Here is a 25708-nt window from a genome sequence, read left to right as displayed (position 1 = left end):
ACACTGAAAAGAGACCTTGCAATGTTTGGCACACTTTACTATATTTAATACTAAACTTGTTGTAAATTGTTTGCGTTTCGATGCTGTTAAATTTATCGTGCCAGCTTCTTTTCTAGCCTTGAGTATAGTGGTTTTTTCTTCGACATGGGTGAATGAACCATAGTTTTATTCCTGCTTTATTTCCTAGGGATTTTATGAGCCAGAGTTAACTTCACAATTTTCACGCTGCGGATCAGGTTCCCGAGGTCTACCTCAGAGTGTAGCGCGCGCTCTGTGTGGTCTCGCATTCTCATCCCACACTGATGACTCATAGTTAACAGTGGTGTAAAGAACTTGTTTGAGTAAACTGCTTGCTTGCAAATTTTGGAAGCAAAAAGAGAGAATACATGTTGCACTGTTTAATAAGAAAAGATTTAATGCCTGAAGCGAGTGAACTGCCTTCTTAATGCTTTGGAACATAATACAGATTTGGTTTCTACATGTAAATGAACCTCGTTGTAGAGTTGCACTGGTTTATTAAGGAAAAATTTAATGCCTGAAATCACTAAACTGCTCCTTATAATACATTTGGAACATAACACAAAATCTTTATTCTCACTAGGGTTAACCTTTCCTAATGTTGCACTTTTTAATAGCGAAAGAAAATGATTTAATTCTTGCAGTTGCTAAATGTTTATTGTCAAAAGAAAGGAATTTATGAAAATTTGTAGTGTATAGGTTTGTGATATTGTAGTAATAAATTGGTGAAAATATTATTTTCAAGTAACAAACAGTGCTAACGTTTACAAACCTGCCGAATGCCACAAATGAAAAGTAGGTCCACACCTCTGTGAAAATGTTTTTTTTTATTTTTTTTTAAAAATAAGATGTTCAAAGTGTTACACAGTCCTTCCGCTAGGATCTGTTGATTGTATCCTCTTATTAATTAGCGTCATTGTTGAGGCCTTATCAAATCCGTTGAAACCCCGGAGGAATTCCTGAAAGCGGATAGACACATCTGTGAAAACGACCCTCCCTAAAAAGAGGAAACCATTTTCTTACCGTGCTCTGTCCAACGGTATTATCCCAATACATGACGCATATGTTTCTGGCTGCCTCCACTACTGTCACCCGCCTGAAATCAAACAGAAAACTATGTCGGAAATGTTCCGCACTACATTTTCTAGCGTCCATTGTTTCACTCACTATCTCTGAATTACAATGTGTAAACTCAGACAGCAACAGTAAAATACAAATAGAAATTACAATCAATATGTGGTGTCACCGCCAGACACCACACTTGCTAGGTGGTAGCTTAAATCGGCCGCGGTCCATTTAGTACATGTCGGACCCGCGTGTCGCCACTGTGTGATCGCAGACCGAGCGCCACCACAAGGCAGGTCTGGAGATACGATATAGCACTCGACCCCAGTTGTACGACGACTTTGCTAGCGACTACACTGACGAAGCCTTCTCTCATTTGCCGAGAGACAGTTAGAATAGCCTTCAGCTAAGTCCATGGCTACGACCTAGCAAGGCGCCATTAGCCTTTCATAGTTTGACAGTTATCGTATGAAATGTCTCATCAAGAATGCTGTAATTCACATCAAAGAATAAAAGATGAGTATTCGAGGAGCTGCATACTTTTCTTATGAGAATTCACTACTTATCCTGTTCCAGAATTCACGCCCGTCTGCGTTAGATAGCGTGCATTTAGGCCACCTCTATCTACAAGGTGTTGGCACATTTACCAACACATCACAATACATAAGCGCATAGGAACGGGAATACCCGCATGAAAAACAACCTATCCAAAAAACTGATAGCAATTAAATTTACTGCACTTTATTATCGTAAGTAGGTTATCAATGGGCAGTTTAGTTGTAAGTAGGCTGTTTAGGTTTTCTTATTGGCAACGCCACGTAGGGCTCTGTATGAAAATCACTGGCTGTGCTGTGTGCAGTCTGTGGCTGGTTTGCATTGTTGTCTGCCATTGTAGTGTTGGGCTGTTGGCGTAGCGTTGCGCAGTTGGAGGCGAGCCGCCAACAGTGGTGGATGTGGGAAAGTGAGATGGCGGATTTTTGAGAATGGATAATCTGGAGGTGTGTCCATCAGAAACAGTACATTTGTAAGAATGGATGTCATGAACTGCTATATATGTTATGACTATTAAGGTAAATACATTGTTTGTTCTCTATTAAAATGTTTCATTTGCTAACTATGCCTATCAGTAGTTTGTGCCTTCCGTAGTTTGAATCTTTTATTTAGCTGGCAGTAGTGGCGTTCGCTGTATTGCAGTAGTTCGAGTAACGAAGATTTTTGTGAGGTAAGTGATTTGTGAAACGTATAGATTAATTTAAGCAGGGCCATTCTCTTGTAGTATGAAAGTCAGATTGCGTTGCGCTAAAAAAATATTGTGTGTCAGTTTAAGCACAGTCATGTATAATTTTTCTAAGGGGACGTTTCATAGTACAGGCAACGATCTCATATCGAGATCACTGACATTCACTATCCAGTTTGAGCTTACACACTAGCACGATTTAAATATGTGACCCCTCCTCACACATACAGACACACACCCTTCCTCCTTACGTGAAATCAGTGGCACGTGTATGCGGAATAGTAGTCAAGATCATGCACGGAAACCCACGCGCAGTTAAACACCTCGCTGCACAACTGGACGGCTCTGTTGATAGTCCTGACACACTCGTCCAGGAATTGGGGTTTTCAAAAAGGTGTTCCTGCCGCCTAGCAGAAGACCATAAATAGCAACGAAGGACCATATGTACGAAATTGCCTACGCGTTACGACGCTGATCGCGACAAGTTTTTGTGGAACATCGTCGCAAAATGTCAGACGAGTTTCATCCTCATCCACCATACAGCCCGGATCTCCCACTTTCCGACTACCAACTGTCTGGCCTAATGAACGATGCACTTCGCGGAAAGAAGTGCGTGGACGAAGGGGAGTTATTGATGTAGTAAAACATTGGTGCCAACTTCGACCAGAAGGAATGCAGGACCTTCCAATAATGTGCAATCAGGCTGTCGTATTGAACGGAGACTGTGTTGAAAACTAAGTTTTCGTTGCCGAGAGGGTGGGGGAATAATTTAATATATTGGAAACCTGAATAAACCTAACCTGTTTCCGAAAAAAGTATGTTGCATTACTTACTGAAACCTCCTTGTAGTTCAGCGATTTAGACCTTTTCATTCGATGTCTAAGAATCCATTAAGTGTCTGGGAGTATGTGTGTGGTGGAATATAAAGTAGAACTAATCACAGATAAGAGAGATGCCAGACAGATCCATTCGAAGACTCCTCAGGAAATATAGGCCTAGAGTACCCTCGTTTGACCAGTACATATTGCTCCTCACTACGAGATCCATGTCAGACTGTATTGGCAGACGAAAAAGTAATATCCAAAGAAGAACAGCACGTCTAGTCATATGTTCAATTTGTTGTTGTTGTGGTCTTCAGTCGTGAGACTGGTTTGATGCAGCTCTCCATGCTACTCTATCCTGTGCAAGCTTTTTCATCTCCCAGTACCTACTGCAACCTACATCCTTCTGAATCTGCTTAGTGTATTCATCTCTTGGTCTCCCTCTACGATTTTTACCCTCCACGCTGCCCTCCAATACTAAATTGGTGATCCCTTGATGCCTCAGAACATGTCCTACCAACCGATCCCTTCTTCTGGTCAAGTTGTGCCACAAACTTCTCTTCTCCCCAATCCTATTCAATACTTCCTCATTAGTTATGTGATCTACCCATCTAATCTTCAGCATTCTTCTGTAGCACCACATTTCGAAAGCTTCTATTCTCTTCTTGTCCAAACTATTTATTGTCCATGTTTCACTTCCATACATGGCTACACTCCATACGAATACTTTCAGAAATGACTTCCTGACACTTAAATCAATACTGGATGTTAACAAATTTCTCTTCTTCAGAAACGCTTTCCTTGCCATTGCCAGCCTACATTTTATATCCTCTCTACTTCGACCATCATCAGTTATTTTGCTCCCCAAATAGCAAAACTCCTTTACTACTTTAAGTGCCTCATTTCCTAATCTAATTCCCTCAGCATCACCCGACTTAATTAGACTACATTCCATTATCTTTGTTTTGCTTTTGTTGATGTTCATCTTATATCCTCCTTTCAAGACACTGTCCATTCCATTCAACTGCTCTTCCAAGTCCTTTGCTGTCTCTGACAGAATTACAATGTCATCGGCGAACCTCAAAGTTTTTATTTCTTCTCCATGAATTTTAATACCTACTCTGAATTTTTCTTTTGTTTCCTTTACTGCTTGCTCAATATACAGATTGAACAACATCGGGGAGAGGCTACAACCCTGTCTTACTCCCTTCCCAACCACTGCTTCCCTTTCATGTCCCTCGACTCTTATAACTGCCATCTGGTTTCTGTACAAATTGTAAATAGCCTTTCGCTCCCTGTATTTTACCCCTGCCACCTTTAGAATTTGAAAGAGAGTATTCCAGTCAACATTGTCAAAAGCTTTCTCTAAGTCTACAAATGCTAGAAACGTAGGTTTGCCTTTCCTTAATCTTTCTTCTAAGATAAGTCGTAAGGTCAGTATTGCCTCACGTGTTCCAGTGTTTCTACGGAATCCAAACTGATCTTCCCCGAGGTTGGCTTCTACTAGTTTTTCCATTCGTCTGTAAAGAATTCGTGTTAGTATTTTGCAGCTGTGACTTATTAAGCTGATAGTTCGGTAATTTTCACATCTGTCAACACCTGCTTTCTTTGGGATAAGGAATTATTACATTCTTCTTGAAGTCTGAGGGTATTTCGCCTGTTTCATACATCTTGCTCACCAGATGGTAGAGTTTTGTCAGGACTGGCTCTCCCACGGCCGTCAGTAGTTCCAATGGAATATTGTCTACTCCGGGGGCCTTGTTTCGACTCAGGTCTTTCAGTGTTCTGTCAAACTCTTCACGCAGTATCATATCTCCCATTTCATCTTCATCTACATCCTCTTCCATTTCCATAATATTGTCCTCAAGTACATCGCCCTTGTATAGACCCTCTATATACTCCTTCCACCTTTCTGCTTTCCCTTCTTTGCTTAGAACTGGGTTTCCATCTGAGCTCTTGATATTCATACAAGTCGTTCTCTTATCTCCAAAGGTCTCTTTAATTTTCCTGTAGGCGGTATCTATCTTACCCCTAGTGAGATAGGCCTCTACATCCTTACATTTGTCCTCTAGCCATCCCTGCTTAGCCATTTTGCACTTCCTGTCGATCTCATTTTTGAGACGTTTGTATTCCTTTTTGCCTGTTTCACTTACTGCATTTTTATATTTTCTCCTTTCATCAATTAAATTCAATATTTCTTCTGTTACCCAAGGATTTCTACTAGCCCTAGTCTTTTTACCTACTTGATCCTCTGCTGCCTTCACTACTTCATCCCTCAAAGCTACCCATTCTTCTTCTACTGTATTTATTTCCCCCATTCCTGTCAATTGCTCCCTTATGCTCTCCCTGAATCTCTGTACAACCTCTGGTTCTTTTAGTTTATCCAGGTCCCATCTCCTTAAATTCCCACCTTTTTGCAGTTTCTTCAGTTTTAATCTACAGGTCATAACCAATAGATTGTGGTCAGAGTCCACATCTGCCCCTGGAAATGTCTTACAATTTAAAACCTGGTTCCTAAATCTCTGTCTTACCATTATATAATCTATCTGATACCTTTTAGTATCTCCAGGGTTCTTCCATGTATACAACTTTCTTTCATGATTCTTAAACCAAGTGTTAGTTATGATTATGTTGTGCTCTGTGCAAAATTCGACCAGGCGGCTTCCTCTTTCATTTCTGTCCCCCAATACATATTCACCTACTACGTTTCCTTCTCTCCCTTTTCCTACACTCGAATTCCAGTCACCCATGACTATTAAATTTTCGTCTCCCTTCACAATCTGAATAATTTCTTTTATTTCATCATACATTTCTTCAATTTCTTCATCATCTGCAGAGCTAGTTGGCATATAAACTTGTACTACTGTAGTAGGCGTGGGCTTCGTATCTATCTTGGCCACAATAATGCGTTCACTATGCTGTTTGTAGTAGCTTACCCGCATTCCTATTTTCCTATTCATTATTAAACCTACTCCTGCATTACCCCTATTTGATTTTGTGTTTATAACCCTGTAGTCACCTGACCAGAAGTTTTGTTCCTCCTGCCACCGAACTTCACTAATTCCCACTATATCTAACTTCAACCTATCCATTTCCCTTTTTAAATTTTCTAACCTACCTGCCCGATTAAGGGATCTGACATTCCACGCTCCGATCCGTAGAACGCCAGTTTTCTTTCTCCTGATAACGACATCCTCTTGAGTAGTCCCCGCCCGGAGATCCGAATGGGGGACTATTTTACCTCCGGAATATTTTACCCAAGAGTACGCCATCATCATGTAATCATACAGTAAAGCTGCATGCCCTCGGGAAAAATTACGGCTGTAGTTTCCCCTTGCTTTCAGCCGTTCGCAGTACCAGCACAGCAAGGCTGTTTTGGTTATTGTTACAAGGCCAGATCAGTCAATCATCCAGACTGTTGCCCTTGCAACTACTGAAAAGGCTGCTGCCCCTCTTCAGGAACCACACGTTTGTCTGGCCTCTCAACAGATACCCCTCCGTTGTGGTTGCACCTACGGTACGGCTATCTGTATCGCTGAGGCACGCAAGCCTCCCCACCAACGGCAAGGTCCATGGTCCATGGTCCATGTTCAATTAGCAGGTGTCAATACCTCACGGACGTTGTCACCCAACTCGCGTAAGTCGCTAAGAGGCAGGAGCTGTGCACATCGGTGAGGTTGACAGTTAAAATTTTGAGATCGTACATTACAAAAAGAGTTAACCCAAACGTTGCTTAGTCTTTCACATCTCGCGAAAACACCATAAAGGTCGAATCTGAGCGTTTAGAGCTCACATGAAGAGTTATCAACAATCGTTATTCCTGTGGATCAGTGACGACCGGAACAGGACAGCGGAAAGAGACAGTGGAATACAAAACACAAAATACCTGGCAGATTAAAACTGTGTGCCGGACCGAGACTCGAACTCGGGACCATTGCCATTCACGGCAAGTGCTCTACCAGCTGAGCTACCGAAGCACGACTCACGCCCTGTCCTCACAGCTTTAATTCCGCCAGTACCTCGTCTACTACCTTCCAAACTTTACAGAAGCTTCTACCTTCTACCACACACTACAAGATGTAGATGTACATCAATGTGGCGGTGACAGAAGTTGAAAAATTGGTGATTGCATCTCAATTGATACAGTTCTAAAAACGAGAACATTTTCTCCTATTGTTTAAGAGTTGAACCAATGGTTAGGGTAAGGTTGGGGGAATTGCGGCGCTGGGATAATACTACGTACACCCAGCCCCCCGCATCCACCCCTTACCAATAGTTTATCGCTCGCCCGTCTCCGCGAATTTCTAACTCTCGATGCATGCCTCTCGTGACTTTTCCGGGATTCTACCAGCCGGTCAGGAATTGGTAATTGTGAGTTGCTAGTAATTCTAATAAAACACCAATATCAGTAATCCCTCCAACTTCCGAGAGATCGGTTACAATCTGAGTCTACATTTTTCATGGCGTAAATCATATACTCCCTCAGTACTTGACACGTCAACGAAGGGGATCGACTCGGGAGCGCGTGTTCCCTATTCGCTGAACAGTATTACGTGTTTCCGTTCACATGGGAAATGCTCCTTTCTCACCAGAGCGTGCTTTTGGCATGCCATTTGAACGATTCTGAAATTCTGAAAGAGAGCAACGGATGTACATAGCTAAGAGAAGGTGGCAGGATTTTAATGTGAAACTTCTAAGAGAATTATTTATATATCTCTTGCTTTTTAGTGTCACCATATTACGGCCTGAAGATTCTCTCTCATATCCGACTGGAAAATATTAAATAACCATCACAATAACAATAATTTGCATCATTCTGAAAAATAATAACTGGCAGTAGTAACAATAATAATGATAAAATAATGGCAGAATTAAAAATGATATTAATTAGTTACGATACAACGAACTGAATAATATAATTTTCATTATTAATAAAAAGCAATAATTTTCAATAATATTATTAATAGTATCACTGGTAACAACGATAAAATAGTGGATGCATTAACAATGGTACTGCTTAGTTCAGCAGTTTCGAAGCTTTGATTGGTATTACAAGTGGAAAGGATAATGAAAGAGAAGAGGATTGAAATTAATGTGACAGTGGGCGCTAGGAAAGAAGAAAATTTCTGTAGACAGCTCTGTAGACAAGGACAGGGAAAAGTGGTGGAGGCTGTAAGAGGAGATAGCAATCGTGATACAGAGTGGACCATTAGTTGTATTTCGGAGTTCGAAAGGATTTTAATCTCCCTAATATTTTGAGGATACATCCTTTTCGTAAATCGTTGAGAATTTTTCAGTATCCACAGTGCAAAGAGTGTACCGAGAATACCAGATTTCATGCATCACGTTTAACCACGGACAAGGCATTGGCCGTCGGCCTTTGGTGAACGAGCCAGTATTTCCGTAGTTTGTCAGTGCTAACAGACAATATCCCCAGATATTGAATAATAAAATAAACTAAAAGAATAAGAAGCAGTTAAACCAGTAGAAAAATATAAAGAAAAAATTAAACAATTAATTCATTTTAAACACACCATTTCAAGAATCTGGTCGTTTGAATAAAATCCGGCCAAAAAAGGTATACCACACAAAGATAAACTAGAAACATTAAAACAGACGGAAGTTAAAGGCATAAAATTAACAATTGAACCCATAAAACGAATATCCTGAGAAACCTTTAAATTATGAATTATTGAACCTGCACACATAAATAACAATGCCTTAAATAAAGCATGAGTCTATAAATGGAAAAATGTAAGCTTTGGATAGCCTTTAGCCAAAATTCTTATTATCAAACCAAGTTGTCCTAAAGTAGAAAGAGTGTGTGAAATAACCGCAGAAGTCAATATAGGACGTATGACGAACGTATCCGTTATGACAGTGGGACGAAATTTGGCGTTAATGGGCTACTGCAGCAGACGACTGATGCGAGTGCCTTCACTAACAGCATGAAATCGCCTTCAGTGCCTGTCCTGGGCTCGTGACCATATCGGTTGGATCTTAGCAGAATGGAAAACCGTGACCTCGACATCCGAGCTCCGATTGCAGTACTGATGGTAGGGTTCGAGTGTGTCGCAAACTTCTTCCAACTTATCAACAGTGCACTGTGCAGGCTGATGGTTGCTCCATAATGGTGTGTACGGTTTTCACGTTAAATAGATTGGGCCCTCTGCCCCATCTGAAGCGAACATAGAAACATTTTCGGCTACCTGGAGACCATTTACAGCCATGCATGGTCTTCATGTTCCCAAAACAATGACGGAATTTTAATGGATGACAATGTGCCACGACACCGGGCCGTAGTTGTTCGCGACTTGTTTGAAGAACGTCCTGTAAAAGTAGAGCGAATGATTTGACTACCCTGATCGCCCTGCATGAATGTAATCTAAGGTTTGTGAGACGTAATCGATAGGTCTGTCCGTACATAAAATCCTACACTTGTTACACTTTCGCAATTATGGACGACAATAGCGGCAACAGGGCTCTGTATCTCTGCAGGAGTCTTCGACGGCTTGTTGAGTCGATGCCACATCGTTTTTCTGCAAAATGCCGGGGAAAATGAGGTCCTACATGATATTAATTTTTTTAGAGAAGAATGATATCCATATTATTCCTTTATGATTACAGCCTACAACGGTGAAAACAGACGGACGTGAGCCTAAGAGGTATGAAACTGGTCTGCCGCTCCACTCGCTAACTGCAGGATTACAGCTTAGTCTGACACGTATATCGTTTGAGTATCTAGAAAAATACGAACTCTGCTATCTTATGCTTTCTCTTCACAGTGGCAGCTGCTTGCATAACCTCAACGGAGAAACACTGCACTACGTGCACTGCCTAGCGAAGAAAGTGAAGCACAATATAGCTTCATACATGTACACATCATCGGTAGATTTGTAAATTATTAGAAACGCAGTTCTGTGAGACAGGTAGGCTTACAGTCAGAGTCAGTTATAGCCGTTCGTGTTTAGCGTTGTTACCGATGCTGGTATGGAATAAACGCGTCGTGAAAAGCATTAGATGTTGAGTAATCACCGTGAATGATTCGGAGGTGCCGCGTGGTCTTATGAGAGAACATTATAAGCATCTAACAGCGTCTGAATGTGCCCTCATGGTGGGTCTCCATTTGAGCAGCTGATATGTGGGGCTTTCGGATGTGACAGTGGCCTGGCATTTGAATACTTGGGAACTCGGGGGAAGCATACTCGCCGTCCAGGTTTCGATCGACCGCGTCTGACAAACCAGAAGGGAGGAACGCCCCACTGTGCAGCAGCCACCTCGTAGGACCTCCACGACTGCGCAGCCATCCGAAAATGAGCAGTGGATTCCCTGCAACATTCTGTGTCATCCCGAAGACTAGTAGCAGTCGGAGTAAGGAATCACCATCTCATTCGTAGACACCCCCCATCAACACCGTTAACGGTAAACGTGGACTGCTGATGTATGGTGTTCAGCAGTGAATGGCGGTTGCTCTGTAACACAGACGACCTCCGTCGGCAAGCATGGCGGCGACGTGGAGAGAGGTCCACCCTTCGGATGTTTTGGGAAGGCACAGCGTAGCTGCTCTGGCGTCATGGTGTAACGAGGACAACGGGTATTTATTTGGGTCATGGCTCGTAGGGATTCTGGGAACTCTTGACAGCTCAAGGCTACATCGCATTCAGCAGTATCGTGGTGGCATTTTTCACAGGAGAATGCTCAAACACACGTGCCGGATGCCGCTATAAACTGTCGATAATGTTGAAGAACTCTCGTGGCCTACAAGACCTCTTTTTGTGACCCGGACAGAACTGGTACTGGACCAGCTTGGACTTCACCTCCATCCAGTTGCCATTATACGGAATATCAAGAATAATTTGCCATAGTTCTGCGCCAGTCTGCCTTAGTAGAGGATACCGAATCAGTGCAAGCATCCAGCCCACAATGGCTGCAACGTCATGCTAATAATTGGCGTTGTATTATCAAGTTCTTTGTAAATTTGGCGCTATTTTATAATCAGTGAAATAAAATTACATATTCTCTTAACAAGTGAAGTTTCATTTCGTTTAGTTCTACTCTACAGAGTGTTCAATTTATGTTTGTCAGATAGTGTAGTTCGCTGCTATCTCACTGCCTTTGGCGCGCAACGTTGGTGTTACCTCTTACCTTGGTGGAAAATAGCGTCTCTCCAGATACTGGATACGGAAATACATTTCTTATCAGACGGCTGTTATCGCTGCTGCGCTTGCGGTACCTGAGGCCTTTCGCTGCGACAGGTTTGCTAGTGTCAGTTGCTCGACCCCATACTCAGGTCTGTCGGTACTTCTGCGCTGATATCTTTGGAGCTTCCTGCAGGCCGTTCACTTCAACGAAGGAAGCCGGTTATTTTTATGCAACGTAACAGCATTAGGCTTCATTGAAGCCGTAAACTGAAATGCGTCTCAGTGATATACATTTTGGGCAGTTTGTCTAACCGTAGTACTGCACCACGTTTTGAGCTAATAAAGACACCCTCTAACCTGTTCACTGTGTAATTTTGTAAACTCAAATTCACCATCAACGAAGAGCTAAATGTGAAAATCTTTTCTTTTGTGCTGTACAAAGCACGGTCTTCGAAATTCATAGACGTTAGGGTAGCCCGGCGAACCTTTAAAGCTTACACTTGCACAGTAATTCCTCGGTTGCGCTGGTCTCCAGTATACTTGTACTCTGAAAAAATAATGAATTGGAACGGATCGTGAGTCAGGTTTAGGTAGCTTAGTTGGTAGAGCAATGGCCCATATACAGTTTTAATTTGCCGGGAAGTTTTGTAACAGTGAAAACGCCGCTGAAGAGTGAAAATTTATACTTAAATAATATCTTGATTCGAGATCGACTTAAACTGGAAAAAAAAGCTTTTTTATCTACGATAATGATGAAAAATGATGAAACAGCGTCGGCCTTGTTGTCCGTGTTTGTACCATGTGACGTCTCCGGGCAAGACATTTGTAAAATCTGTGTAATATATGCAAAAAATATTTATCTGTGTTCGTATAATTCATTTCTGTAGGAACAGTTATCGATTATGTGGATTCTGTATAAAAGAAATAATCATTTTGCATTTTTATGTTTGTATAACATTATGTATGTCAATTTTACAAATAAGGTCTGTGGTCGGTGAATGTGGAAACCGACGCGGACAATGAAAATTTAAAATATAACAAAGATATATATTAGCATATTAAATTGCTCTTAAATAGCGGAGGATTAGACATTACTCTCACTCTCTGTCATCTCGTAGCCGTGAATGTTGTAAGAGCCTGTGACGCTCTCTCGAACGCTTAGTTCGCTTTTTATTTGTTTTTTGATAGAGAAAGACGCCACTGGGCGCCTATGTATAAAAAAAGGTGTTTACTTTTAATTTTATGTTAATTCTGAATACAGAAATTGTAAATACTTGTAATAATTTGTGGCTCACTTGCCCAGTATTACATCACACATTTTTAGCCCTTTTCAGCGAATTTAGAATTTTTTGCGACGCAGTGCTGCGCCACGATCGCGGGAGCCACCGCCGCGGCCAATTCAAACTATAATTGAATGAAAGCAGTTTCCGCACAACTAAGCGGGCAGGTAACTATAGATTAAAATTATTTCTTTCGGCTTCCAGGAGACCACAGTGGAGAATTGCAGATTTTATGATGTCATTTTCGGATGGACATGAGCAACTGCTAGTACAATATCATTTAAGTAAATAATTAACGTAAATCAGAGAGTTAAAACTTTACTTGTGTGAGGTCAAGGACTGCTGCGTTAAAATCTGGCGTGGCTAATAGTGTGAAAATAATTTTCAGTTTCATGCAGTCGTGTTAGCCGTGGCAATCAGTACTGTTCAAATATTAAAATATCCACCGCAGTTTTTATAATCGGCAAACATTGCATACTGTAACTTCTGTGCGTGTAATAAGAGTAATTTTCAGTGCATTTGAGACACTAAAGTGGAGAAAGACATGTATAATTTCGTAATCAGCTACAGTAATGATACAGTGTTTCATTTCTAACAAACCAGATCACAGCTATGAGAACAGTTTTCCAAATCAAAGAGCATACGTTCACAGCAGGAAGTCTTTTAGTGTTGGGCGTATCCCCATATAATAGATCAGAGTGCACAAAGTTAAATTTTCAACTACAGAAACCAGTAGTAAGAACTGCATTTTATCTTTCGTGTTTGCAGTGCTAATCAACATTTGGTTTACTTAAAGTGCTATGCAACATAGACTGTATTATAGCCAAAGATCATAAAAGTTCAATCCATGATTTTATTACTACCAAGCAAATGAATAACATTCCTTTACATTCAACCAAACTATATATAAAATCAAAGTGCAAGGGGATACGAAACAACCACTTTAATTAATAAAATGGCATAGAAAAGCGTCAATTTGGAATAGACTTAGGTAAGTCACCAGTTTACCATGTCACAACTTGGCCGTAATTATGTACGGGCCCCCACGACCATTAATACATTAACAAATGACCGCTGAACATATGCTTCACATCGCGTAAATTACCAGTGCAAAACTGACTTCGAAATGTTGTTTTCCCAAATTATCCAACGTGGAGAGCACTCAACACAGAATATTACTATTTTATTAGTTTTCACTTGCAGAGCTTCTCCGTCTTTTAGGTAATTCTATTCCCTAGAAGTTATCACTCTGAACCGCAGCAGCGGTCTCTGTGAGACCCACCGACGACAGTCGCTGATGCTCACTCAGGGCTCACGTTACACAGTAGGCTCTACATCTGCGTCTACAAGTACACTCCGCAAGCTACATTACGTCTTGCGACGGTGGATATCTCGGGTGACGCCCTTATTTGCGGTGTCTTTCTTTAATTCTCGATCGGAGACAGGGGAAATGACTGTACGTAATAAATGGAACACTTACAGCCGTCCTTACGATGTTCTTTTTTATACGGCTAACAGTTCGGTGCTTTAGTACACCATCCTCAGGCCTGAACTGACGCTGAGGGGTTCACTCTAATCGTTTACACGATTCATCAGTGGCCAACATCTATGAACTGGTTCTCGCAGACAACAACGATGTCGTGTCTCCAACCATCAACTACCAACTCTCACTGTACGTAAACGTCTGTATGAGCTGTAATTGCTCTGATTTCCTCGTGGTGGTCACTTCGCGAGACGTTTGTTGGAGGAAGTAATATGTTGCTCCACCCTGCCTGGAACTTATGCTCCCGCGATTTCAACAGTAAACTTCATGTGATGCGCAACATCTCTCCGTGTAGAGACCGCACTGCAGTTTGTCGAACAGGTCCATAATGGTCTCGCATAGAGTAAACGAAGAAATGGAAGGAAGATTAGGTTTAACACCCCAGCCACATTGTGGCCATTAAGACGGAGCACAAGCTCGGATTGTGTCAAGAATGGAGAAGAAAATCGACTTTGCCCATTCAAAGGAACCATCCTGGCATTCGCTTGGAGCGATTTAGGGAAATGAAGGGAAACCTAAATATGGATAGCCGACGCGTGTTCAAAATGTCGTCCTCCCGAAAGTTCAGTGTACTTACCACTGCGCCGTCTCGCTCGTTCGACTAAGCGATCCCGTCCACACAGGCACTGAAGGCCAACGGTACCGACCGGTCGCCGTGTCATCCTCAACCCCTAAGGCGTCACCGGGTGCGGATACTGAGGGAGGGGAAAGCATGTGGTCAGCACACCGCTCTCCCAGCCGTCGTCTTGCATTAATAGGACTTAGTAAGAGTTTCAGTACAATCATCAGTCCTGAAAAATTGGTAGAACAAGTGTTTTGTGACCCACTTTATCGTGGCTGAATTACATACCCATTAAGATTCTTCCGATAAATCTGAGCCTGGCGTCTGCTTCACTATACATGTAGCTTTACCAGTTCATTCTAATTTAGTTCTAGGTATTTTATCCCAGTTATCTTTTCCAGTGCCAACGGCCTTGCCACAATGGTAACACCGGTTTCCCTCAAATCACCGAAGTTAACCGCCATCAGCTTGGCTAGCACCTGGATAAGTTACCGTTCGGGTCTGACGAGTGCTGATGGCAAGCGGGATGCACTCAGCTGTTGTGAGGCCAATTGAGGAGCTACTTGACTGATAAGTAGCAGCATCGGTCACGAAAACTGGCTACGGCCGGGAGAGCGGTGTGCTGATCACATGCCCCTCCATGTATGCATCCTGCCACCCCTAATGGGTGAGTTTGACGCGGTGGCCGGACGGTAACTTTGCGCCTTTAAGGCCTGTTTGGAGGTATATTTATTTATCTTTCCCAATGCAAAGCAGTGGTTCTGAAATTGTTGGGTGCGAGCCCCAGAGTGGGGGGAAGGAGAGGGGGGATGGCGAATGGCTTTCAAGGGAGGGGGGTGCGTGTATGAAAAAATATTCTTAGTAACAAACAAGTATGGTTATCGTTTCACCAAATAAAGAAGATGCCGTTGATTTGTGATGAATTTCACACGAACTCGGTAGCCGACGAAGGGAAAACGGTCACGTTTTTGGCATTGTTTGAAATGATCGGACAAGCTGGGCTACACCGGCCTTCGGTGGAATCAGCGGTTGTCGCTTGCACTGTGATTGCATACTTAACTACCGCGCACAGCGCAAGTCTGGCTCGTGTGTCTCTACGCCTCCTTACAATGTTTCATACTTCGCGAGGAAGACTTGATTACAGTCTGAAGATGTTCCTGGTTAGTGAGAGACACCGAAGACACCAATGGTCCATCAAATGGCGCAGAGGAGGGAAACACTCCAAAGTCGAAAACGAGAAAGTATTATGAGAACAATTCTTTCGGTATGCTTTACAAAAACTACAATCAGTGGTGAAGAACGTCCACATTGTGTAATTTGTTTAACTATTCTAATTGCTGGTACCGTTTTTGACGGTATTTGACGGTCTGTAAGACGCTACGGAGTACATGACGCACCTTAATTTTTAAGCATTTTCTTAAAACAATATTTTTATCATTATTATTTTTATACTGCAAAGACAGGCCAAAAAATCAGTCTATAAGCTGAACTGGCCTCAGAAACCCTGAGAATCGTCAACCGAACTTTGTTCGTCTTCTTTTTCTTCGTCGTCATCGTTCACCTCCTACTTACGGTGCACTTCTTCAAAGATTTGAAACAATGTCTTCCCTCACTCTAGACCACGACTCAATTATCCACTAACACACTTGTTTAATTGTAAGTCTTCTAACGCTCCCTTCGGCGTGAATTCATGTTATGTTTCGTCCATCATCTATTTATTCCATTCCTCTCTCGTTTGCATTTTAAATCGTTTATCTATCGAGATGTCAAGGAGTTGCAGTTGTGAACTAAGTCCTTCCGCAACGACAGGAAGCTCTGTATTGCCTTGTCTTAATTTCTCGGACTGTTTCGAATGAGTACTACACTGATTTAGCAGAAAAAGAGAACTCTTCTTCAATAAAGCACCTCTCCTTCTCTCCCATAATCTGTTAATCCATGACTTCATACCAGCTTCGTCCACCCACCCCTTGTCGTATACGTGAACAACAACACCAGGCGTCATTGAAGGTTTTTGCATTGTTTTACGCTTGAAAATGATCATTGGCTTTAGTACCGTCGTCACAACATGAGTGGACAACAGTGTAGTGCATTTTTTCGTGTCGACTCTTTTTTATAGTGGCACCTGTCGTGGCCACAATTCTGTTGCTCGGAACATGAAATGTCAGAGGAATGCTTCCACATTCGCTATATTTCCACACTAATTTTCTTTCTATGTTGAATATTGAAATAATGGAAAGATAATACTTTTTCTTCACATTCCTGTGGCATTTCCTAAGAATTTTCGTTTTGATTCTTATGCTAAGCCCATGACGGTTCATAAACATGTAGACCAACCAAATCCACCCTTAAAGTCTATTAAGCTCCACTATTGCGCTAGCTTACGAGCGTGCATTTGAATCATTTTTGTATTAATTCCAGTACAATTTTGACAGTGTCCTTGAATCGATTTCAATACGTCATCTTCTAGTTTTAGCCACTTTGCACTCATTCCTCTATTTGCATATTCAGCCTTCCTCTTTTCTATCAGTTGTTCTTTACTAACCCTCCAATCGCGAATGGTGATTTTCCGTTGCAGGATAGACTAAATGCCGCTTAGCTGCTCTGTTTCTGTGTTCTTTTGCATACGTTATTACCTTCAATTTATAGCCCGCGTCATATGAATACTTCTTAATTTTTTTTTATTACGAAACTAGCTGCTAACAAAAATATTTTATTGTTCCCGACAACACGAATCACTTTCAAGTCCACAGAAAGTAGACAACAAAGACGCATCATAGGCTAGACAGTGTTCTGGGATTGTGACGGCGTGGCAGGAGCGAGTCGGTGTTAGCAAAGCTTGTGAATCCCCGCAACTCGTGTTCGTCGTATCGGTGCACTGCTGCTGCTATTTCAATCTAGTTAGAGATAGGTTTCCCACGGCATCGAATATATGGCCATTTTTAAGACTGATGGGAATTTTAAATCAAACACTGGACATGTTTATATTAATTTCGAGTATAAGACGCCTCTGAATTTTGTGGGCAAATTTTTGAAGAAATAAATGCATCTTGTAGTCTGTGATATACGGTAGCATGAAGCCTAACAAGTTAAGGAGACGTCTTGAAACCAAACATTCTGAATTAACGGTAAAACGAAAAGAATTTTTTGTCATAAAACTAAATGTTTTATTGTCTACCCAGAAGAACGTTGCTAAAACGACGAGTGCAACTTCTCAGGCCCATTTAGCCGCATACCAGCTTTCGTATAGGATAGCAAAATGCAAGAAACTACACATGGCTGCAGAATCTCTGATTTTACCGGCAGCGATAGTACAAAAATGTTTGTTGACTAATCTGATCAACGGCTGAATGGGATTCCTGTCCCTAACGACACAGTGCGTAGAAGAATTTTCGACATTTCTGACGATTTATTTGAGCAGTTATTCGAGAAATTACATAACAACTGTTTTCCTTTCGAAGTGGACAAAGCGACCGATATTCACGAAGAAGTGAAATTGATTGTCTATGTTCATCTCGTTGATGAGTTTTATATTCGAGAGGAATGGCTTTTCTGTGGGTCAGTACTGAAAACAGCCTTTTTGACATACTCGATACATTTTTAATTAAAGCGGGATGTCATAGAATATGTGAATTGAAGTGTGCACCGAGAGAGCTCGCTTATTGTCTGGAATTCATGGGGGATTGCAGGCGAAAGTTAAAGCTGTAACGCCTCACGCACTATGGACTCACTGCGTGATACATCGGGTTGCTCCGGCTGCTGAATAGCGGACCCCTTCATGAAGTGCTGCAAACAGCTATAGAAACAGTATTATTAAGGCAAAATCAATAAAGTCAGGGCAATTCAAAGTGCTTTGTAAGGAGTTGGATGCTCAAGGCACTTGTCAGTTCTTTTTTCACTAATTCCTGATGGCTTTTAAGGGGCAAAGTACTAAAAACGAGTCAGAACTGAGGAATGAGGTATTCTGTTTCTTAAAGGAGAAAACAATTTAAGCACCGGAGATTTTCTAGTGCAAAGACTTAACCCAATGGGTACTAAATACTCTTTACACTTCACTTCAAGGTAATTAGGCAATTGCACTATCGTGGAATAAAAAATGGAAGTCGTTCTTAAAGAAATTAGAGATGTGGCAAAACCGAATGGAAAGAGGTGTACTAAGTATGTCTCCTACTCCAATGTCACTGTTAGAGGACAGACATAACCCGATACTTCGAATGGAGAGAAGAGCCTACCTTCTCTAATAACTTGCAGTACTAAGAGTGCACTTAGAAACGTATTTCAGCGATGATTTTGATAAATTTAATTGGACAAAAAATACTTTCCTAAATGCTCCTGGACCATCGTGTCTGACATACTGCTGTCACTTGTGATCCTTCATTGAAGCGTAGTCCGCCTCCATAGCTGAGTGGTCAGCTAGAGAGAATGCCATGCAAAGGGGACCGGGTTCGATTACCGGATGGGTTGGAGATTTTCTCCGCTCAGGCACTGGGTGTTGCGTGGTCTTCATCATTATCTCACCCCCATCGACGCGCAAGTCGGCGAAGAGGCGTCAACTACAAAGACTTGCACAAGGCGACCGGTCTACCCGTGGGGAGGCCCTAGAGACACGACATTTCATTTACTGAAGAGTAAATTGAATGTAGTGTCTTTGTTGGAGCTTTTGATATTATTAGCAAGGAATTCCCATACTGAACCAAAATGCAGTGAAGATCCTGATTCCTTTTGCAACAACATACTTGTGCCATGCTGGCTATTCAGCTTTGGCGGCTAGGAAGTCGAATTACCGTCCGAAGCTATATGTAAGCAAAGCATTTTGAGTGGCTGTTTCTGCTGTTAAATTACGTCTTGAGAAGCTTCCTTCGCAAAAGTGAACTCATCCACAGCACTCACCCCTGTAATTTAAATCTTTAATGCTTTTGTAATCCTTCTGTGCTGAATTACAAATATACAGATAGCTCATTTCACAGTTTTTGAATACATGAAAATTTGTTGAGGGCAAACAGTTTCTTTCGTGTTTTCACAATAATATTTCATGTAGTTTTCATTTTTGTTGCATAAAACCCTTCTAAACTGAACTTGGTAATACAGAAAATAAAGCAAAGAAACTATAAAAAATTACTTTTTTGTTAATATTAGTAAAATAGCCTGTGGAGGAGAACAGTTGACATTATTTTTCATCATGAAAGGGTGCCTAGAGGGAAAAAGGTAGAAAACCATTAGTGTAGGGGAACAGTAACCGATCTTTTCGGTTTTTATGGGCAATCTGTTACATTCCTTTACGTTCAGACTCAAGTGACAATTCCTGCATCAGCCGTCGAGCTTCTGCAAGTATTTCTCATTTCAATGCTGGGTTCCGGCGTTGCAACCTTCCTACAGACAATAGCATCGTCTGTTAATAACACTGATCCTCCAACTTTACATACTAGATTATTAATATATAACGTGGACTGTAGCGGCACTTTCACACCCATTTTCGATGTTCTTGAAATTACCTTTACACCAGTCGTCGTTAGGGACGACATGCTGAGTCCTGGCTGTCAGGAAGTCAAGAAAACAACTGCAAACCTGCTCCAGCTGACGTACGATAAACCATTGCCGTAGGGGTGTCATATTCTTTCAAACAATCTCTGTAGAGTCTTTGAGAGATCTCATCCAGTCCAAATGACTTTGCGCAGTTGAGCAATTTTTGCTGATTTTGTACTCCTCAGTTGCTTAACTCAACGTATGTCATCCCTGCTTTCGTACGATGACTGAAAGGAGAAACATAATTACGATCTTCAGCAATGAAACAGTTTCAGAAGGTCGAATTCAGTATTTCGGCGATGTCTCAGATATTTTATCTTTCAGTGCAAGTATGACACTGAACGACAGATGAGTCACAATAATTTTACCTGCGCATACGTGTAAACTTCTATTCTGTAAAGATGTATTCTTCGCTTCCACAGAAACTTCGTAGTATAGTTACTGAAGCACGGTGGTTCTTTCACATTCCCCTAAAACTTGTTCTTGAGATATATGCAGTTGCCTAAACCGTGTGTGATGATTACTCATGCACGGGCTGTCTACAAAAACCTCTCCTGTTTGCAGATAGAGGTTGGAGTATGACATGGCTAGAGAGAGGGGACAGGAAGAGATCGACAGAAGGAGGGGTAGGAACAGATAGCCAGAGAGAGGAAGGGAATAGGGCATGGACAAGGAGAGCAGTGAGCTGAAGAAGGAGAGAGAGAGAGAGAGAGAGGGGGGGGGGGGAATCAGATAGCCAGAGATATGGAGGGAGCAGTAGTTGGTCAGAGGGAGAGTTGACAAGGAGATCTATACAATACATCTGACATACGTGTAAAAGGACGAAGCTGTTGGGATGAAATTAGTATTGATATAAAATTTGCTTCCTTCATAGTTTCATCTTGTAGGAAAATAAGAGTTAAACAGACTAATATAGTATTAGCAGATAGGTATATATTTTCAGGTGAAACGAAATAAACCTGAATTTTAGCACATGTCGCTCTTTGAATCTCATGAATGTGTTTAAAATAGATTGACGAATTTCACAGTCACATAGGAAACTAAAAGGAAGAAAATAATTATTTGCATAAAAATAAATTTCTGATGTGCCCAATTTTTAAAACGAGACTTGAATATAGAAAATAATTATTTACACAAAAGTAAATTGTGTTGTAACACATTCCGAAGTCGGGCTAACAGGTGTAAAGTAATTTTTCCTAGCCCCATAAAAATTCCTAAGCCCGACTAATTCCGAAAATTTGTGACTGAATTTTTAGTAACTAGGAAAAGGCAGGTATGCATTCAAAACATACTACATGAGTAAACAGTTCACCTCCTAACTATTGTCTGTTGGTTTTGACCAACGTTTCGTTATAAATGTTACATGTATTTTCATAACTATTAAAAATTCAGAATCACAAGTTTTCAGAACTATGTATGTGGCTTTAGGAACGTGCATTGGGCTAGTGGATTTTATATCATAGTTTTTAGTTCGAATTAGAAACAATTATATTGAAAACTGATTTCATTTAAGTAACTTTTTTTCACTGTGATTTAAAACGCGATATATTTGATATTTATTTTTACTTACATATTTGTTTGAAACTGCATTTGGAGACCAGGGATGTTTCATCGAAATATGTCTGTGTATCTTAAATGTGGTGGCGTCTGCTCTCGTTCCACATCCTCAGCCGTTGACCATTAATTTGATTTTCGCCTTCGGAAACGGTTTCGTGTTTCCAGCATAAGAAGGCGTCCTTCCCAAACAGACCCCTGGGTTATGATTTATCCCAACCATCCTTCTGTCCGTGTCTACGTTAGCCGTCACAGTGACGTTGCCTCAGTTCTGCCAAGTAGTGGTTTAATTCAAGATGCCGTTTCATCCGTTGCCAATGTCTCTCTGAAATTCTTAAAAAACCGTCTTCAACTACAAGCCCATGAACTCGTACAATGCTATGCGTTTCCTTGCTCTTTCAAATCTTAAGAATGCCACTACAATACATCTATCACATCCTCTTTTGACCTCCCTCAAATGCGCTGTAGTTTTCATGAAACTAACATATCTTCATATAGTTTCGACCACTAACCTCTCATTAAATACCAATTGACAGAATTTATATCTTCTGCATTCACTGAATCAGCATCTACATCTACAAAGTATATTACTGCTTTGCAGTTCGCTCTTAAATATTTAGCAGAAAGATATTCAAACCACCTTTAGACTATTTCTCCACCGTTCCCCTCTCTAATAGCGTGTGGGAAAAATGAACTATTAAATCTTTCTGTATGACCTCTATTTCTCTTATTTTATTGTGATAATCACTTCCGCCTTCGGAAATTGGCGACAGTAAAATATTTTCACATTTAGAGGAGAAAGTGTCTGACTGAAAATAGGTGACAAGATCTCGCGCCAGCGAAAATCACGTTTGTTTTAATGCTTGCCTTTCCAACTCCCTTATACCCGTGACACTCTCTCCCCTGTTTCGCGATAATACAGAATGTGATGCCCTACTTTGAACTTTTTCGATGACTTCCGTCAATCCTATCTGCTAAGGATCACATATCACAGAGAAATATTCCAGCAGAAGACGAACAAACGTAGTGTATGCAGTCTGTTTAGTAGATCCCTTGCATCTTATAAGTGTTCCGCCAACAACGCGTAATTCTTGCCTTAACCCCACACAACTTTACCTATGTGACCGCTCCAACTTAAGTTGTTCGTGATTGTAATTCCTATGTTGTTGTTGTTGTGGACTTCAGTCTTGAGACTGGTTTGATGCAGCTCTCCATGCTACTCTATCCTGTGCAAGCTCCGTTATCTCCCAGTACCTACTGCAACCTACATCCTTCTGAATCTGCTTAGTGTATCCATCTCTTGGTCTCCCTCTACGATTTTTACCCTAAACGCTGCCCTCCAATGCTAAATTTGTGATCCCTTGACGCCTCAGAACATGTCCTACCAACCGATCCCTTCTTCTGGTCAAGTTGTGCCACAAACTTCTCTTCTCCCCAATCCTATTCAGTACCTCCTCATTAGTTACGTGATCTACCCACCCAATCTTCAACATTCTTCTGTAGCACCACATTTCGAAAGCTTCTATTCTCTTCTTGTCCAAACTATTTATCGTCCATGTTTCACTTCCATACATGGCTACACTCCATACGAATACTTTCAGAAACGACTGCCTGACACTTAAATCTATATTCGATGTTAACAAATTTCTCTTCTTCAGAAACGCTTTCCTTGCCATTGGCAGTCTACATTTTATATCCTCTCTACATCGACCATCATCAGTTATTTTGCTCCAAAAGTAGCAAAACTCCTTTACTACTTTAAGTGTCTCATTTCCTAATCTAATACCCTCAGCATCACCCGACTCAATTCGATTACATTCCATTATCCTAGTTTTGCTTTTGTTGATGTTCATCTTATATCCTCCTTTCAAGACACTGTCCATTCCGTTCAACTGCTCTTCCAAGTCCTTTGCCGTCTCTTACAGAATTAGAATGTCATTATTAAACCTACTCCTGCACTACCCCTATTTGATTTTGTATTTATAACCCTGTATTCACCTGACCAGAAGTCTTGTTCCTCCTGCCGCCGAACTTCACTAATTCCCACTCTACCTAACTTTAACGTATCCATTTCCCTTTTTAAATTTTCTAACCTACCTGCCCGATTAAGGGATCTGACATTCCACGCTCCGAATGGTAGAACGCCAGTTTTCTTTCTCCTGATAACGATGTCCTCTTGAGTAGTCCCCGCCCGGAGATCCGAATGGGGGACTATTTTACCTCCGGAATATTTTACCGAAGAGGACGCCATCATCATTTAACCATACAGTAAAGCTGCATGCCCTCGGGAAAAATTACGTCTGTAGTTTCCCCTTGCTTTCAGCCGTTCGCAGTACCAGCACAGCAAGGCCGTTTTGGTTAGTGTTACAAAGCCAGATCAGTCAATCATCCAGACTGTTGCCCCTGCAACTACTGAAAAGGCTGCTGCCCTCTTCAGGAACCATACGTTTTTAATTCCTAGGTATTAGTGAAATTGACAGCCTTTAAATTTGTGATTTATCGTCCAATCGAAATTTAGCGATTTTTTTGTAGTCATATGAATGACTTGACACTTCTCTTTATTGAGAGGCAAATTCCCCTCTTCATATCATTCAGGCATCGCGTAAGTCAATTTGGAATTCTTTCTGACCTTATGATGACTTTACCACACGGTGAACGGTAGCATCGTCTGCAAATAATCTATTAGGTCTGCTGAGATTATCTCGTAAATCGTTATATAACAGCAGAGGGCCTACAAAACTTCCTTGGGGGATACTGGATGTCACTTCGGTTTTACTTCACTTTCCGTCGATTGATGAGTATAATGCCCTTTCTAAAAGGAAATTTGGGACCTTCTCGCACAACTGAATCAATACTGCAGAGGATCGCAAGTTTATTAGAAATCTGTTGTGAGGAATGGTGTCAAAAGCCTTCAGGAATTCTACAAATATGGAATCTATAGCATTCGTTACTCCGGGCGGATAAAGAGCTATTAGCGTTTCACAAGAACGATATTTTCTGAAGCTAACTCATAATGTTATAAGATAGCGTAGGTTTCAAAAACTTTCTGCAAGTCGACGTTAGTGACATGTTGTACTGGTTGCCCTGTAAGAACAATATTTATTCATACGGAATTACGATCAGTGCAGTGAATTAAGGCTTCTATGACCCTTCAAACACACGTAAAAATGTACAGAAAAACGTTTGTCATTCAAGAAAATTGTATGTAAAAATAATATCTCTTTATTATGTGCACCAGTCTTCGTTCTATGATAAAAATATTAATCAGTTCAAACTGTCTAATGGTTTTACGTAATTAACTATTCTGGTCTTGATCTTGGATGACGATGGACTCACGTAAGTGTGTATAAGTCGGATTTTTGTTAAATATATGTGTGTTTGCTGTTAAAACCTTTACGTATCTTTAGCACGCCTGCGTGTTAGGAAACTAACGACTTATTTTTTCAGAGTATTAGAACGCGCAATACAGCGAAAGACTATATTTGTTGTCTGCCATTTGCACGGCGGCAACGTCTTATTTGAATTCGTCAATATGAAACGACACAGAACAGCGGAAATTACTTGTAAAGTTTGCATTTTAGTTATATGACTTAACTTCAGTGTCATTTTAGTTTATTTTCAGAGATTAATAGCAGTTTTCATTAAACTCTTTTGGTTGTCACAGAATGGTTATATTTTATCTCAGATACGTAAATAAACAGAATTTATCTTACTGCGAAATGATCAATGATAAATATGCCACATAATATTTCTGTATGCAAACCCATGACATGAAAGCAATATTAATTGCAATGCAAAGAGAACCTGAGGTATTTTGCTAACGTAAGAGCTAGTATGGTGCTTCACACCGCTCTTTTCGTGTTTTATATTGCAGACTGTAAACCTTCACATAATATTTCCATAAAAAAACAAATTGTGTAACATGCCTGGTAAGTTGTGTTGTCACTTTAGTGTATGTGGCGCCATT

This window comes from Schistocerca americana, chromosome 7 (genome assembly GCF_021461395.2).
Source record: "Schistocerca americana isolate TAMUIC-IGC-003095 chromosome 7, iqSchAmer2.1, whole genome shotgun sequence".
Lineage (NCBI taxonomy): Eukaryota > Metazoa > Arthropoda > Insecta > Orthoptera > Acrididae > Schistocerca > Schistocerca americana.
The sequence above is the reverse complement of the archived record's forward strand: the minus strand, read 5'-3'. Positions refer to the sequence as shown.